At 38.2% G+C, this 18,127-nt stretch overlaps 1 pseudogene; it reads right to left on the reverse strand.

The window, feature by feature from the left end:
- Positions 1-6,649: 6,649 nt before the first annotated feature.
- Positions 6,650-17,719, reverse strand: LOC122135301 (annotated as a pseudogene).
- Between the last annotated feature and the right edge of the window lie 408 nt (positions 17,720-18,127).

Genomic DNA, 18,127 nt, shown 5'->3' on the forward strand with positions numbered 1-18,127 from the left:
TGATGATGAAGAGATTGATGTGGTCGGTGACGGCAATGAAAGTCCAAGCACTGAGTTGTCATCAATCTCCCCCAAACTACACATACAGGGAAATTCTGGAAGTGATGGATCACGCTACTAAGCAGCTCAATCTTGTGAGGTTGCGTGAAAAGCCTAAGCCTGTTCACAGCCACCTAGATGAGTGTTTTTCGGCCAGTCTTGATCATTCTGCCCCCGGGAGTCTTCCATTTCTCCCCGATCTCCACTTGGAAATATCTAAATCCTGGGGGAAACCATATTCATATCGGCTACATCTTTTTCAACACACTGATTAAGCTAATGTTGAGGGTGTGGCTGAACGTGGATACGCGACGATGCCCCCTGTTGAAGAGATGTTTGCGAGCTGTCTCTCGCAGGATGAGTCATCCTCATTAAAGGCTCCTGCCTTGCCGTCTGCAGCACTTCAAAACACCTCGCACTTGAATGGGAGGGAGTATGTGGCAGCAGGTCAGGCTGGTGGAGCGTTGCACACCATGGTGATGTTACAAGCTTATCAGGCTGGCCAGTTGAAGGATTAATGTAAGGGCAGAGGTTTGTCTCCTGAAGCAGTTGAAGAGCTGTACCGCACTACAGATCTAGCTCTCCAAGAAAAAACTGCTGCTGAAAAACCAAGAAAAACTGCTGCTGATATTGGGCACTCAATGGCGGTGATGGTTGGTACAGAGAGACATTTGTGGATCAATATAACGGCCATCTGGAAAAAAAGAGAGGACTTTCTTCTTGATGCCCCGCTTTCACCTGCTGGGCTTTTTGGCACTTCTGTCGAGGCGGTTGTGGATAAGTTCAGGGAGACCAAGGTGCAGTCAGCTGCCTTCAGGGCATTCATTCATCAGTGCTCTAAATCCTCATTTAGAGGGGCAGATCTCTAGATCAGAAATCTAGCGTAGCTAAATGCGCCCCTCCTCCCTCTAGGAGTCGGCAGTGGAAGGCCAATGCTAACAGAGGGAAGAAGGATATCAGGGAATTGCTAGATAAGAGACGCGGTGATCGCCAACATCCTGAGGCTGGCACTTCCTGATCATTCTCTTCCCCCTTCCTCTACGAATTGTTATGGCAGGACGGGCTTACTCAATACAGCTAAGGCTAGCTGTCTTAGCTCATTCCTGAAAACATAGCTATCTGAGGGTAGCTATGTGCTTGCTCAGTGATCTCTCCCCTATTATGGTTTCTAAGTAGTGGTCTCCTTGAGCCCTCGCCTAGATAGTGCTGTTTCCCCTCTTACGGTTGTAAGTAGACAGCCCACTCTCTGTGGTCTGAGCAGTTTCAGTCAGTCCCCCTTCTGGTAGCCCCATTCTGGGTATCTCAGGATAGCTATGTGCTAACTCAATGATTGCTCCCCTTCTTAGGGTTTTTAAGTAGCGGTCTCCTTGAGCCCTTGCTTAGACAGTGCTATCTCCCTTTACTAGGGTTGTAAGCAGATAGCCCACTTTCTGTGGTTTAGGAAGTTTTGAAGGATGGTCTTACTTGGCTATCTGAGGCTAGCTGTATATGGTTTATCCATAAACCTTTCATGAGATCCTTATGATATAGCTATCTGAGGATAGCTGTATTCTAGCTCAACAGCTACTCCCCTTACTTGGGCTTTAAGTAGTGTTCTCTTTGAGCTCTTATCTAGAGTTTTTTTTTTTTAGTTTGCCTCTTCAGTGGTCTTGTGTATTCAGGATAGTTTTGCTCACATCTGAGGATAGCTGTGTCCTTACTTTGGGTTGGGGTGTTCCCCTTTATTGAATCGGGTTCTCAATTTCCCAAGTTAAGTGAGCGGCCTAGGGTGTCAGTGGCTTGGCCCCTTTCTGAGGAAAGGTTAGGTGTATGTCTGTCACTTCTTTGGTCTCTCGCCAGGTGAACAGGTATGTGCCTCGGCACGGCATAGTTGGCATTTCGTTCATTTCGCTTAGAAGAGGAACGTCTCGGGTTACACATGTAACCATGTTTCCAGGAGAGGGAATAAGACACTGCGTCCCCTTGCCATGCTTTCAGACTGCCTGTTTACGTCTCCTTCAGACGTATTTAACAGGTGCCCCTTTATACTTCCAGGCATCCACATGTGACGTCACGGGCCACGTGGACCAATAGGAATGGAGTTTTTGCACATGTGCTTCAGACAAGTCAAGCTGGCAGCATTCCCCATAGTGTTCGCTAGAGGACACAGCATCTCGTTCCCTCTCGGGGAACCATAGTTATATGCATAACCTGAGACATTTTGCTCTGTACTGATTGACTTATTTCAGGTCCTCTTTTATCAGATCGACATTTCATCGCTTAAAAGAGGAACGTCTCGGGTAACATGGCTTGGAACCAGAGGGGCGTAAAAGAAAAAATACGCATCAGAAATCAACCTGTATTGAATAAAGCAACAAAACAACAAAGACCTAGAACAAAAGTTTGAGCATTGTTTGGAGCCAGAGGGGCGTATGTCCACTTACGCCCTTCTGGCTCTAAAAAATACATGTATGGCCTACACATTGTTTGGAGCCAGAAGGGCGCAAGTCCACTTACGCCCTTCTAGCTCTGAACAATACAAGAGCCTACAGTATTTTTCAGAGCCAGAAGGGCGTAAGTGGGTGGTGCCCCTAAACAGCACTAGCTAAATTGGCTGACACGCATGCTGCACACATGGAACTGTCTGAGGCAGAACAAATTTTGATGAATATAATGAAGCAAATGGATGAATCTTGTGAAGAAGTGACAGATGAAGAGATGTTTTTGTATGCTGCTCCTCACTTGAGTGTTGGAGGTAAGACACATGCATTGATAGTCTAGCCTTGTTAGCCTAGCCTAGCATGCTAATACCTTTGTCTTGGTCTAATCTGGCTAACTGTGATTTAAAGTAGCCTAATATTCTGGCATAGACTATTTGGTAACACTTTATACTTGATTTACAAGCATATCTATAATGTGTTTAATAAATGTATTTTCATACTTTATTAATGATTCATTTATCATTTCTAAATGAAGTATAGCATTATTTACACACCAATTATTTAGGAGTTGTCAGATAAGATCACTTAGAAATTGTAAGTAAATGATTAATAAACTATGTAAATGTACATTCATACATCTTATTATTCAGACATATAGTAATAGTTGCTTGGTGTGTTAATAATGATTTATTATGTATTTCTACTGTAATTAAGTGTTAATTCAGGTAGTTATAAAGCATTTAGTAGTGGTCAGTGAACTATTTTGTGAGCTCATCTAAAGTGAGGACTAGTTATGCCTTGTACTAGTTATGCCTTGTCATTAATCACTATTAATGTTTAATAGTGTGCAGTTATTATAAAGTGTTACCGAATATTCTTTTAAACATTCACAGTCAACTTAACTCTAACCCTGAACTACTAGATTCAGGGAATTCATGTAGGATATTAATACATACTGTATGTAAATCATAAAGGGACAGAGCCGAATAAGGTGAGGGAGAGAGATCGGCTTAAGGGAAACATGGAGACAGCACATGATGGAGAAAGTGAGTTCTGACTTGCACTTTTTGAACATTAAGCATAACCTAATTTAACCCTTAATCATTCAGTTCATGTAGGATAATGGTATGTTATCTGCTATCAAGAATCTGTTGCAGGCCCAAGAATCTGTTGCAGGCCCAGGCTCAGTAGGCCTATATATATATATATATATATATATATATATATATATATATATATATATATATATATATATATATATATATCATATTTTATAAACAGTACTACCAATATAGGATAATGGTAAATATTAATGATTAATCGTTTAGGGACACAACCACATGAGATGAGGGAGAGACACGCACATGGAAACAGCACAAGTTGGAGGGAGAGAGACAGACAGGGCGAGAGATCATGCAATTGATGAGGGACACACAGAGACAGAAGAAGCTCTAGGGAGTGAGACAGTTATTGTGCTTGAAGTTGTTCAGGAGGGAGAGGCAGACAATGGACAGGAGGAGGATGCCAACACACAAAGAGGGAGAAAAAGACAGAGAAATGTTGACAACTGGAAAAAGAACAAACGCAAGAGGTTAAGAAATTCTGGCCAAAGCTACATGAATTCACATGGCATTCAGGTCCCAAGAAGGAGGATGAGGGAGAAGAACTGTGCCTCCTGTCGCTACAAATGCAATGAAAACTTGCCTGAGGAAGTGAGGGAAAAAGTATTTAAATATTATTGGGAGATGCAGCAAGGCAGAAAGACTTCATTGTCAATCATGTTGTCAAAAGAGAGAAAATAAACAGGGAAACAATCTCAAGAAGAAATCATACATTTGAGTATTATTTAACCTCAGAGAGAAGACAGATTAGGGTATGCAAGGACTTTTTTTTGAAGACCCTTGATGTGTCAGAGAAATTTGCACGGTCTACAGGCAGCCATACCTCTAGTGAATTGGGAATTACCCCTTCAAGCAAGAAAGGGCAGCATGCACCTCAAAACAAAGTCCCTGAGAGTAGCAAAGATAAAATACGAGAGCATATCGGATTCTTTCCAAAACTTGAATCCCACTACTCCAGGAAAGATACAAACAAGCTCTACTTGGAAGGATCTCTGAATCTGCCAAAAATGTATGCACTGTATAAAGAGAAATGCGAACAGGAGTGGAAGATTATACCAGAAAAACAAAGTCTTTATAGAACAGTGTTTGACAATGAGTTCAATCTTGCCTTTCACACTCCGAAGAAAGATGCATGTAAATACTGTGAGTGGTACCAACGTTTAGAAGACAGTGAGAAGACAAATCACAAGAATGAGTATGATGCTGACCAGTTAAAAAAGACCCAGGCCAGAGAACAAAAAGAAATTGATTAAAAAGAAAGCAAAGGAGAATGAGTCATACAAGGCTGTCACTTTTGACCTAGAACAAGTGTTGACCACTCCCTGGAGCAACGTAAGTTGCCTGTTCTACTCACGCAAGCTAAGTACGTACAACCTCACTGTGTATGAATTAGACAGTAAAGATGTCAAGTGTTACATGTGGCATGAGGGGGAAGGCGGCCGTGGATCTTCAGAGATTAACACATGTGTTTACAAGTACCTTAAAGAACTTAGTCCACATGTAAAACATGCAGTTCTTTATTCAGATACTTGTGGTGGACAGAACAGGAATGCTGCCTTTAGCATGATGTGCCTGCGTGCTGTCAGCTCACTGCCCCTCTCCACTATGACCATAAATACATGGAGTCTGGTCACAGCCAGATGGAGTGTGATAGTGTGGATGCTGCAGTGGAAACTGCAAGAAGAAAAGTTTCTATTTACTCCCCTGATGGCTACTACACACTTGTGAGAATGGCAAGAAGGAACGACGCATACAGTGTACATGAAGACTTTCTGGACTTCAAGTCCCTCTCCAACCACATACTCAAAAACAGAACAAAAGATGAGGAGGGACAATTAGTTCATTGGCAGAAGATTAAATGGTTCCGCTACACGAAAGATGAAGCAAACACAATCTTCTTCAAGTATGATTTCACCGCCCCAAACTTCCGAAAACTGACGGTGGCACAACAGGCAACAAGAGGCACCAGAGGCACCAGAACCACACACCCCAGCTCATTGTATGAAAGTCCTCCAGGGATCAGTGCCTTAAAGAAAAAAGACCTACTCACCCTGTGCACCAATGGGAGTATTCCCCACTGTTATGCAGAGTTCTATAACACTCTGACAGTGGGCAGTGAGTGAACTTTTTAGTTCAACTAAAGTGAACTAAAAAGTGAAATATGTAATAAACAAGAGAAATTAAACTGTTTGAAATTAAATGTTAAACTGTTTGACATGAATGTGAACTCATAAATGAGAACTGAAATTAAACGGTTAGAAATGAAATGTTAAACAGTTTGAAATGATGAAATTAAATGACTATGTATACAGTGTTTTAAATAAAATTAAAAGTTATGAAGTTAGAATGTTTTTACCAATCATTTCTGCATTGGTCAGCAGATACGCCCTATTTTTCTTTAAAAGAATTGGAAATGTTTGGTGCCAAAAAGGCGTATTTGATGTTCTTGCCATATTTTCAAGATTTTGCAAGGTTTTATAATATGTTCATTGTGTTAATATGCCATAATATGTTCACTTAAGAACTTACTCGTATAAGTATGTATGTGGTTGCAATGTTGTGGTTGAAGGTTAGTAAATACAGCTGATTGAAGTGTGGTCAAAAGTTTGTTTTGGCTCTCCTGTAAAGTTTGTCAAATGCCACTTACGCCCCTCTGGTTCCAAGCCCTCGGCATGTAACCATGGTTCCACGAGAGGGAATGAGATACTGCGTCCCCTTGCCATGTCTTCGGCCTGCCTGTTTACGTCTCCTTCAGACGTATTTAGCAGGTGCCCCTTTATACGTCATGGGCCACGTGGACCAATACAAATGGAGTTTTTGCACATGTGCTTCAGACAAGTCAAGCTGGCAGCATTCCCCATAGTGTCCGCTAGAGCAGTGGTTCCCAAACCTGTCCTGGAGGACCCCCTGCCCTGCACATTTTGTATGTCTCTCTAATCAGACACATCCAATTTAGTTCATGCAGTCAAACGGGCTGATGAGTGGAATCAGGTGTGTTAGATAAGGGAGACATACAAAAAGTGCAGGGCAGGGGGGCCTCCAGGACAGGTTTGGGAAGCACTGCGCTAGAGGACACAGCGTCTCGTTCCCTCTCGGGGAACCATAGTTACATGCATAACCTGAGACATTTTGCTTTGTACTGATTGAATTATTTCAGGTCCTCTTTTATCAGATCGACATTTCATTTGAATCGAGCTTAATCAGACTGATTGGGGTGTTTACATGACAGCTTTTCAGATTATTATTGGGTAATTTGGGAAAACATAGGTAGCAATGGCTCACCTCTCTCCAGATATTTTATGATTCTTAAGGTTTTTCCTGTCTAAGAAACTCATTCCATACTGACAACATCTAAAACACTTCTCTTAAAGTGAATTTTCACATGTTGATTAAGGGTTACTTTTCGTCCAAAACTCTTTCCACACTGATCACAAGTGAAAGGCTTCTCTCCAGTGTGAATGACCATGTGATTCTTAAGAGATCCTTTTCGTGTAAAGCTCTTCCCACACAATTTGCAAGAGTGAGGGTTTTCTCCAGTATGAATTCTCATGTGGGAATCAAAGGATGGTTTATGTCTGAAACACTTTCCACACTGAGAGCATGTATAAGGCTTCTCTCCAGTGTGAATTCTCATGTGTTTTATGATGTTCCACTTTTTAGTGAAACTTTTTCCACACTGCTTGCAGGTGTAAGGCTTCTCTCCAGAGTGAATTCTCATGTGTTAAGGTTTGCTTTTTGACTGAACACTTTCCACACTGTTGGCATATGTAGGGTTGCTCTCCAGTGTGAGTTCTCATGTGGTCTTTCAGGATTTTTTTCCCGTTGAAACCCTTTCCACACTGTTGGCATGTGTAAGGTTTCTCTCCAGTGTGAATTCTCACGTGGTCGTTAAGGATTTTTTTCCCACTGAAACCCTTTCCACACTGTTGGCATGTGTAAGGTTTCTCTCCAGTGTGAATTCTCATGTGGCTTGTAAGGTTTCCTGTGTGGCTGAAACTCCTTCCACACTGGGGGCAGGTGAAAGGCTTCTCTCCAGTGTGAATTCTCATGTGGATTTTAAGGTTTCCTGTGAGACTGAAACTCTTTCCACACTGAGGGCAGGTGAAAGGCTTTTCTCCAGTGTGAACCCTCATGTGGTCATTAAGGTTTTTTTTCTCTCTGAAACTCTTTCCACACTGATGGCAGGTGTTAGATTTGGTCTTCTGGGCTCTTTTTCGTGAGGAATTTTTTTCAGTCTTTACAGATTTTTTTACAGTTATGAAATCACAAAGTTCCTCATTCTTATCCTTCTCTTCCATTTCATTCAGTTCTTGTCTCTCCTCTTTTGGTGGCATTGTGGCTACAGTGGAAAAAAATAAATACATGTTAACCTGTGTGTAAACCAATGTCTTATGGCTGATCAAATTAATTGGTCAGTGATTAATTGAACGGCCATAACTATCAGCTCTGCCATGGATAATAATATACAAAGTATAGTGAAAACACTATTTATTAGAACTGTAACAAGATGAGCAGTTTAAGACATTAACTTGTAAGCACAAAACACACAATACTTCTCTTTTAATACATACATCACAAGCACACCGAAAGAACGCAAAAAGTGGGCAAAAAGCAAAGTTTGTTTTTATCATGAGTTTTTAAACTCAGCTGTTAGACACATCCCTACTGGTGTCCTGACCAATTAGACATTGTTTTAGCTGGGGGTGTGACTATGTTTCTCCTCCCAATACGAAAAACAATACGTTATCTTAATAGTCACATGATCTGAATTTTCCCACTGTTGCAGAGTATAACTTAGACATGATTTCTATAATTATGTAGAAGATATTGGGTTTAATATTATACAAATTAATTATTTTATTTAGACTACTTCTGTATTACTTTTCCTAATTTAACGTGCCATTTCATAGTAACAAACGGCCAACTTCAAAGTAAAATCTTCTCAGCTGCACTTGAAAGCAGCGTTTTAGTATTTTTCTGGTCATGTGATCTCATGTCATGTGACATGTCGTCCCCTTGGAATTATAAGGTTCTATCTTACATTTTTGTCAAAATTGAGTTATTCACATATTCTTATTCTTTCAACGTATTTACATTATGTGAAAGATTTTTTTTAATTTTGTGTACATTATGGGCCTTTTTATTTTTAAAACAATAAGGTTCTATCTACAAAGTCGAATGGAACACAAAAACTTTGAAGCTCAATATCTCAAAGACTACTCGGATGCAGATAGGACCTTATAATTCCAAGGGGACGATGTCTGTTCACAGGATGTGACTCACTCCATGAAAAATAAAATTGAATTAGGACTAGAGGTCGACCGATATTGGATTTTGCCGATACCGATAGCTAGGTTGGACCACACTGGCCGATACTGATTAATTAACCGATACTTTTTAAAATGGATACTAAAAAAAAAAAAAAAAAAAAAAAAAACTAAAATAGTGCTTTATTTACAAAAAGCAGTAAACTGTTTATTTATTCACCAAACGGACACAAGTTGACTAAAAGAATGAGCAATGAGGCGAAGATAATTTGAAGTTCAGTGTTTAAAAAACGGAGCAAATGGAAAAAGCGATCTATATTATAGCTCTATAAATGAAGCATACAGACTTTATTAGAGCCACAGAAAGACAAACGTTTCGATGGAAAATCTCAATATACAATTCATTATGTATACATACTATTCATTAATGTGATTTAATGGAAAACTATGTGAATGGCACTCTGAGGTGCAGCAGGATTTTCTGTCTGAATCTTTCTCGCTCTGTGCAGCGTGCAGCGTCACGTGTCTAAACAAACAGCACGTGCTGTCAGTGATTTCAATGACTAGAGGCCGCTCTTGCACTGTATAATGAAAACAGAGCCTTCTCAGCTGCTCCAGCAACGGACCCAACCCGGAAACTATCAGTCGCTCCAGCAAAGGACGAAACGCGGAAAACTATCTGCATGGATTTTTGCCGATAACCGATTGTTCCAGCAATCAACTATCGGTGCCGATTAATCGGCAAAACCGATAAATAGGTCGACCTCTAATTAAGACACTCATATATTATTCTTCAAAAACAGAATTCATTCCTGTAGAGCTGGACAAGCTGGACATTTTTTAAGGATAAAATGAGTGAGTTCAGCTTTGAGAAGAAAACCAACCTGTTTGTTCCTCAGTATCTTCATGTTTGACTCTGACTGTTTCTTCATTCATTGTGTCTTCAATCTCCTCTTCAATTAACACCATCTTTGTTTGTGTCTCAGTATCTTCATGTTTGACTCTGAAAGCGTCTTCATTACTCATGTCTTCACTCTCCTTTTTAATAAGCACCATCTCTGTTTGTTCCTTAGTATCTTCATGTTTGATTCTGAATGTTTCTTCAGTCCTCGTGTTTTGACTCTCCTCTTTAATGAACACCATCTCTATTTGTTCCTCAGTATCTTCATGTTTGACTCTGAAAGCTTCTTCGTTCTTCATGTCTTCACTCTCCTCTTTAATAAACACCATCTCTGTTTGTGTCTCAGTATCTTCATGTTTGACTCTGAAAGCTTCTTCGTTCTTCATGTCTTCAGTCTCCTCTTTAATAAGTGGCATCTCTGTTTGTTCCTCAGTATCTTCATGTTTAACTCTGAATGCTTTTTCAATCCTTATGTCTTCACTCTCCTCTTTAATAAATGCCATCTTTATGGTGTCACGTATCTCAGCAGGTTCAGCAGGAGTTTTTCTGTGTTTTGACACTTTGTCCTGTTTAAGATGAGAATAATTAACAGAAAGAAAAATAAATCTAAACTAAATCTCTGGGTGCGTCTCAATCAGCTCCCTAGTTTAAAGTATAGTTAACCCAAAAATGAAAACTACCCCATGATTTACTCACCCTCAAGCCATCCTAGATGTACAGTGGGTAGTCAGAAAAGTAAATCATTACCGCCCTGCTTGTGCAAATACAAATCGTCTCATGTGAAACCGTTTGCGAAAAACACCACCACAGGTGGCGCAAAGGGATGGTTGATCACCATTTGCTCAATAAAATAGAAACCTTATGTTTTTACTTGTGAATAAATATTTAAAAAAAATAATAATATAAATGACATAGTTTAATATCAATAATACTATAACATTATTAAATCCCGACTATATGCATAAAGGTTCAACATTTCAAAAGCAGCTCTCCACACTGCTTCGCTAAAGATAGGTTTTTAGTCTAGTTTTAATGGATCCTACATTATGGTTAGATACTTGAGGATGAATTTTAAATAATGAAAATACAGCTACAAATCTTTTATCCTTGTTGTTCATAACTACACTTTTAAGGCCTGGTTTCACAGTTTAACAGCTTAAGCCAGGACTAGGACATAGTTCAATAGACAAAAAAAAATACATTACTGGTGTGCACCTTGAGACAAAAACAAGGGCACTGACATATTTCAAGATCAATCAGTGCAAGTTTCTTTCAGTTGAAACAGCTCAGACTAACATTTTATTCAGGGACTAGGCTTAAGCCTTGTCTGTGTGAAACTGGGGGGTAAGTGTATTAACTTTGCCTTTTGGATACATCACACAAAGTAGGATATAGCAATAAACACAATTAAACCAGACAAAACAACCACTTAAGCCGGTCATACATTGTGCGATTTTCATCTGAGTTTGAGCGGAAATTTCGGCTCGTGCAACTCTTTTTTGAGTCGGGCTGAATTTCAGCTTTCTTGTGCATTGTTTGTCGTGCAGTGTACAGGGGGAAACGAGAAGTCTCTCCCGACAGGCAATCGGATGTCAGAAATTTTGGCCGCCCCTCGGGAGGGTTTTGCACAGTTGAGGCAGTGCTATTAACTGACTGCCCTAAACTTAGGGCTTTTTCTCTTTTTTTGCACGGGGGGGGGGGGGCGCTTTTTTAGAAATTTAATAATTTTTTATTTATTTAAGCAAGAAAGAAAACGAAAAGAGGGAGATCTTTTGATAAAATAGTGTTATCACGGGAAATGTGAACCATTGTCCATCATTTGGCAATTAGTGATAAAGACAAAATAATAAATATATTTCAGTTTTAAACCATGAAGGCGAACTGCATGAGCATTATGCCTATGATCGAAGAAGTTCTAAACTCCAGTCAATTCATTAAGCTACAGAAAGTGAAAGTAAAAACTGACCGAGCTGTCTGCATCTGACGCTGCATTAATGGCACATATTCTCTCAGAGGAGACAAGAGATATTGGGTATTGTCTTAATTTATTTTCTAAAAAAAAAAAAAATTCTTATGGCTGATATACAGTGCTGCTTGAAAGTTTGTGAAATCTATAGAATTGTCTATATTTTTGCATAAATATCATCCAAAAAATCATCAGATTTCCATGCAAGTCCCGAAAGTTTACAAAATCAAAACAATCAAACAAATAAGATGAAAATATATACTTAAATGAGATGATAAATATAAAATATATACTATGATGCAGGGGTCTGCAACCTACGGCACGCGTGCCAACAGTAATAAGCAATAAGGAAAACTGCATACTGACGTACATTTAGAGGTAATAACTTCTCATAGTCACACAGCCTGTTAGGAGCTATAAATACTGTTAAAGTGTGAGAATTAACTTGCGCTAGTCCACGAATGCGTGCGACCACTGCACATAACTAGGTGCTTCAGATCAAAGCCTCAGTGGTCTAACAGCGCTCGTCAATGTCAAAATGACGGAGATGGCCAATCAAATCAAAGTAGGCGGGGTTTACTGTTCACAGAAGCAGAGCGCGAAGCATCAGTTTAACGTTAAAGTCTGCGTGAACCGGAAGTTGCTGCCGACTTTATTTCAGTGTAGTGACGTATTTCCATCTGAAACGGAATATTGAAAAGAGGGCATGGTTTTATGTTGTGCTCCTGGTCTCTGTCTCTCACTCATAGCAATCCAACGATTGGAGGGGTGTGTTTAAGGATATTCTGCCCAAGCCGTCAAACTGATGTCATCAGAAAAGGAATGCCATTCCAGAGCGGAAGTAAATGTTCAGATTTTGATGAAAGATTACGAAGACAAACTATTTTTTTCAGCGGATTAGCTTGCACAGATTGTTTACATCAAGACTAGCAATGTGCGCTAGTAAAGTAAATAAAGTCAATTTTGATTTCATGCAGACTTTAAAGACAGTGAGCTGTGATGAAACTGCAAATCATTTAATATATGTCTTTAACGATATGTTTTATGATAGCAATGTTAAATGACCAACAGCTATATCCAGTGATGCAAACTACTCTATTTCTCTAAAAGGGCCACTTTTAGAGAGAGAGAGAGAGAATGAGAGAGAGAGAGGTGTAAATTGTCTCTGTCTGTGTCTCTCTCTACAAATAATGAAGCTGAGTTTAGTTACTTAACAGCGTTGCTGAGAAATATAATGTAGTGATTCAGTATCGATTAATAAAAGTCGCATGGAAGCGCTGACAAGTTTATGAGCTTCTGAATGTTTCTTTTTGCACAGCGCCATCCCTCAGATCTCTGTTGTTGCGAGTTGTGTGTGTGTGCGGGGGGGGGGGGGGGGTTTTGTGCGAGTTGTTTGTGTGTGCATGCACATTAGTTAAAGCAGCGTGTGTAGAATGGTGATTAAACTGAATGGTTTTTAATGCATCGGCCTTGTCTCACACACACACACACATACAGTGGTTTTTTCAAGAAACTTTTGAAAAGTAAAAAAAAAAAAAAAACTTTGCATGGTGAAAATCAAATAGGCCTAATGTTTGTTTTTTTTAAAATTTAAAAATGTGTATGTACAGAATGCATTGGGGGGGGGGGGGGTTGGCCTCATTGGTTAACTATAAATTTTTTTTTGCTTATTCAATAACAGGAAAAAAGACACAACTTGACGTGAAAACATAAAATAAAAACAGAAGGCGATGATATGTATAATATCAATAAGTGCAAATGTTTCCTCCACAGACCAAACTATCTCAGAAAAATTTTTTTTTTGGCTGTTTTATCAAATAGCGTGTTTCCGCTTAGCCAGCTATGGAGGAAAACTGGTAGTCAGGCAACAGAGTGGTGACGTCACGCACACGCACTCTATCAGCATAGCTAAGCATGGTTGTCTAACCGTGCCGAGAATTCCAGGCCAAAAACGGTTTTAATCTTGCCGCACCATACCAGGCTCATGTGGAAATACAAACTGTAACCGTACCTGACAGTCCTTAGAACCGTTCTGCCCGATAGTCAAAAAATGGCTATATTCAAGCGTGACCCTGAAGTGGGGGATGCCAGGTGTAAGAAAAAAAAGATTCTTCGAATCGCAAAAAACTCTTTTGTTGTTCTTTAAAATTTCTTTGTCTGTAGGCTAATTAAAGGTCTTATTCTTGATTGACTGATTATTACAGTGTTCAGGACATAGGCTCCTTTAGATGGATTTTTTATCTATAGGCCTTTTCATTGTGTAATATATCTAACTTGTTTTTAATTATTTTTAATGTCGAGTAATCTAATTTAATCATTTTTATTATCTGGCGTTCCAGTTGTGCTATGAAATTATTGCGGGGCAAATAAATTGCAGTAGACCTATAAATTTAATAATAAAAGTACCATAATAATCATAATAATAATAATAATGCTATGAAATTATTGCGGGGCAAATAAATTGTTAATCCAATCCAAAATAAAAGTGTTGTTTTACCTAATATATGTAGTTGGTACAGGGTATATTTACTTATGTATCTATAAATACACACACATTCCATTATATATTTAGAACACATATTTAATGTATATACATTTATATATTATATTCTTATATTTTCTATTAGATATAATATATTACTATATTAAACCATAAACATAGTCTTCTTAAATTTATACCATGCATGTGTGTGTATTTATATATTCATAATAAATATCCACAGATACAAAAAATCATATTATGTAAACAAAACTTTTATTTTGGATTGTGATTAATCTTGATTAATCATTTGACAGCCCTAATTGTAAAAATAACGAAAGACACCTCTTTGAGAAAAGCTACACACCCTCTGACCCCCAACAAAACAAATATGCTGATGCGGGTCAGTGCACTGGTGTCCTAAATATTTTTCATAGTCAACAGCAGCAGTAGTTTTCAGTCGCAAATATATATATTATTTATTTTTTGTTCAGTTTTAAATGCATTTTAATTACATGTTTACAGAATTATATTGTGTATAAATTTCCCTACATCTTTTTGTCTTATTAATATAATCAGTATTACATGCATTTCTGAAAGTAATTAAGTAAGTAGTAAAATGCATCTTATACCTGATGAAATCTGTGTGTGTTTTTTCTCACCGGGTGATTTTTTTTTTTTTTTTTGTTTTAAAGTAGAGGCTTCATTTATCTTTGACTTCATTACATGTTCAGATTTTCATACAACAAAAATTCTTGAGGCCCTATTTTGGTGAAAAATTATTTTAAAAAATGCTTGCGGTAAGCTGGCAAACTTTTTTCAAAAACACTGTGGGAAAGAGTTAATGTCAGATAAAAAGTTTTAAAACTTAAAGTGTTAGTTATCCCAAAAATGAAAATTAGCCCATAAATAACTCGCCCTCAAGTCATCCTAAGTGTATATGACTTTCTTTCATCCGAATCCAGTGGGAGTTATATGAAAAACTGTCTTTGATCTTTCAAGCTGTTGAATGCCACTCAGCGGGTGTTACATGCATCAAGTCCAAAAGAAGCTACATTAAAGTGATATTACATTTTGAATATGGATAGTTTTTCTTACAAAAACGCATCGATTCACTTTTTTCTTACAAAAACGCATCGATTCACTTTAGAAGGCTTTTATTCGAACAATACTTGAAAATGAACACTAGGTGTCACCGTACAGACGGGTGTCTAATTTTTTCAAAGCCTTGGCACATTTGCTTCGACTGTTTCAGTGTTTCATGAAGCCTCGCTCTGCCTACCACTAGTTTTACTGGACTTCGAAATCTGCCGTTATAAAGCTTGGAAGAGCCAGGACTAGACATGTCCCGGTATTCCCTAATACGATATTTCACGATAATAAAACATGCACGATATTGTTATCATGGGTATTTCAAAATACCCGTGAACAATTATTCATTATTTAATTAATTATTTCATTATTCAGAGTTTCTGAACACGTTTTAAGAATTATTTCCCTGTTAACCTGGTTAAATAAGAATTAACTCTGCTGTATGCTGCGTCAAAGACACATGTGCACCGCACTCTTGATGTAAACAAGCACCAACACAGATGAGAAGTGCCAGGAGCCGAGCGAGTACAAGAGATGCTGACTGAATGAAAGCGCACATTCACTCTCTGACAGCAGATCGCACTGATGGAACAGCATGAATGGAGCCGTCAACAAATCAGCTGCTCTACTTTCTGTTTCTGAACCGTATTTTTAACAGCCATTTATGATTTTGTGTATTCACTTAAACTACGGTTTCAGTCTGTGTAGTGCATTGAATTTATTCAATACACGAGTTTCACAATTTGAGTTGAATTACTGAAATAAATGAACTTTTCCACAACATTGTAGTTTTATTAAGAAGCACCTGTACTTAGCAGATCTGGACTAATGGGAGGGGCCCACCAGATTGGTTGTGGCAAAGTCCTGTCAGAATACCCTCCTCTCCATAGATTCACGAAACAGTCGTCCATAAAATGATTGAATTTGCTTTTCGATGTGTCTGTTGTAAGTAATCTTAAAGATTTATTGTTGTAACATTGCATCTACTTTCGGAAGACCAAATAAAGTGCATTTTGCTTTCACCAAGATACATACAGCATCTCCCTGACATGACTGCTTCACAACACTAACTGCGGTTAATGACAAGAGCCACGACTTCCTCTCTGGTTGCGTGAACATTTTGGGCGCAAATATTTCCACATAGTGACCGTAGAGATGTGGGTGTGTTGAATGTTTGAAAAGAGGGAGTCCTAAAGAGGGGCGTGGCAGAGTCTAAACTTTTATAAAGGATATCTCTTAGGAGTTGAGACTTTAGTCTTTGCAAGTTTACACAGATCTTCTTTACTGCACCAAGAGCTTGTAACACAAAAATTGAAATGCATCATATGGCCCCTTAATGAATTCGAGCTAACATGAACTAACAGTTGTATTTTTTCTTTAACAAAGAATCTTCTGTAACAAATATATAGCTATTGCTCATTATTAATGTTTATGCATTAACCAAGGTTAACAAATGAGATCTTATTGTAAAGTGTTACCTGTTGTTATAATTAATTTGCACATTAATCTGTTTGAAACATCGGTTTACTTTGTTTTATTGTATTTAAATATTCTGTTGTTGCTGATATAAGAAAAAAAAAATTTGAGTTAAACCTGTTAAACTGCATTATGACAACACTTTTTATGCATCTTATTTCAGTATCGTGATAATACCATATTACCATGATAAAGAGCCTTAACTATTATCACAAATTTGATACAGTCACAATTTTTAATACATATTTGATTGTCTTTGTCTGAAAAAAAAGTCATATACACCTAGGATGGTTTGAGGGTAAATCGTAGTGCTACAAATTAATAAAATAAATCAAAGAGACCCTTCTTTTTTAGGCATTTATAATCTACATTTAGTATTGATTGTAGATTACTTTTAATATATTTAACTTTAATGACAACTTTTACTAATAAATAGCAAATGTTTTAATTACTCATGTTTGTGTTGTTCTCGTTGCATTTACACAGTTTTGAGCAGTAGGTGTCGTGAGCGAGCGATGATGCGAGCGAATCGAATCACTGAATCATTTTGCGAATCACTTGATTCAAATGACTCGAAGTTTCGAAAAGCCCCGTTTCTCTCATCACTAACGTTACTCGCCCAGTGACTGAATTCGTGTTTATGATGAACTGATTCACGATGTATGGAGCGAAATGAGAAAGCACGTTTTCTGTTCTTCATAAGTGGACGCACTTTACATGCACACCATATCGTTTATTAGTGTTAGATAAAGTATTTATGTTGCATTAAATAACATATTCATTTAAAGTTGTTGTAAAAACAACTAAATAGCTCGAATGGCTAATATCTATTTAAACCCTTTAAAGTCTTAAAAACACAAACCTTTCTTCACCCGAATCTCAACAGATGCTGGAGCGCGGCGCAGCCCTCTGACGTCACTCCACAAAACCAAAATAAAAGTCCCGTTCACAGGCTGCTCTATAAAATCACAAACATGCGTAGAAAATTACAATACAATATAAATATTGAAAATAGATTAGAATAGAGTGGTAAAACTGATATTTAAATACATGTTGCTTAAATCTATAAGGATCTATAAGAAACAACTGCAATGTTTGGATGCAGAATCCATTTATAGCATGCACCTGAATGGTCAGAATAATCTTCAGCATAGTCCCTGCCAGTGAATAAACAGCAGACTAGCAGAAGCCAGTAGCCTTTTCACCTGTCCGTGTCTTATAAACATAAAGCTTTTAGAAAAGTACAACCTTAGTGGTAATGTTGTTAAGGCGATTGTTTTCTTTATAAACACCTGTTAATCCACATGAAAAAATACTATAGTAAAGTATTTACTATAGTAATTTGTAGTACATTTGTAGTACTTTG

The sequence above is a fragment of the Cyprinus carpio genome, chromosome A24 (genome assembly GCF_018340385.1).
Source record: "Cyprinus carpio isolate SPL01 chromosome A24, ASM1834038v1, whole genome shotgun sequence".
Classification (NCBI taxonomy): domain Eukaryota; kingdom Metazoa; phylum Chordata; class Actinopteri; order Cypriniformes; family Cyprinidae; genus Cyprinus; species Cyprinus carpio.